Source organism: Penaeus monodon, chromosome 15 (assembly GCF_015228065.2).
Source record: "Penaeus monodon isolate SGIC_2016 chromosome 15, NSTDA_Pmon_1, whole genome shotgun sequence".
In the NCBI taxonomy this organism is placed as follows: Eukaryota; Metazoa; Arthropoda; class Malacostraca; order Decapoda; family Penaeidae; genus Penaeus; species Penaeus monodon.
Window position 1 is genome coordinate 8,389,472 of NC_051400.1, and position 1,017 is coordinate 8,390,488.

A 1,017-nucleotide genomic window follows, 5' to 3' on the forward strand; every position below is an offset into this window, starting at 1 on the left:
CACGTGGTCTCTATTGTATGCTTGTTAACAACAGAGAAAGAGCACTTAGTATCAAAGGTTCTTCTTTTGAGTCAATTTGCGCTAGAGTAAGTCAGGGGGAGAATAGCTCTAGCGGGTAATGGCGAGCCATATATGATATTTTTTCAGCCTACAGGTTTACAATTTATGTTATCAGTTGCGTATGAACCAATCGTTATCAGTTGCGTATGAACCAATCGTGAACTACTTAAAAAGGCAGCAAGTGTGATATTCCAATATAACTGTGAATCGTTCTTGCCAGTAGGCGTGTTTTTCACTCCAAACTACTCCGAGTCTGAGAGACTTGTCAAGACCAGGCCAGTAAATGCTAAGACGTGCCCTAGTTTTTATGCCAGCAATACCCTGGTGAGCAGCGGAGGACTTCAAACACTCTCGCATGTAATCTTTCGCATGTAATGCTGTCGGGATGAGAGGCCGTGAGTCCATAAGCCACACCATCAACAGCTCAAATACTCACGAAACCCCAGAATTATCGGAGGATTTCTAGGATGTTTTGTCTTTGCCTAGGGAAGCTGTTCTGTACAGTCTTGAGAAGGGAGACATAAGTGGGATCCCTCGCACCTGTGGACTGTAGCTCACTCCAAGAGATGGCACATTCATGACTAGCTTCATTTAGGGCAGCAATAGCTGTATCAGCAATGATGAGATCCATGTAAGCAGTGTGGAGAGTTGGGCTGTAGTAGTTACCAAGTCACTGGCAGGTCGGGTGGGGAATCTTGACATTGGATCAGGTCCGCGGTGCCATTCACCAGATGTGTGTTGGATAGTGAAGCGGTATCGGAGGGTGCTCTCCTTCAGGTAGAAAAGAAGTGGGTTTGGGATACCTTCCAGTGATCTGTCATTAAGGATGGCTAGCAGAGGGCGATGATTGATTACAATAGAGAGGTTCGGACAGCCGAGGACGAACATCCTGCATCGATCTAAGGCATCTGCTACTGCTAAAACTTCACCCTCCACAGGATTATAGCGAGGCTCTGC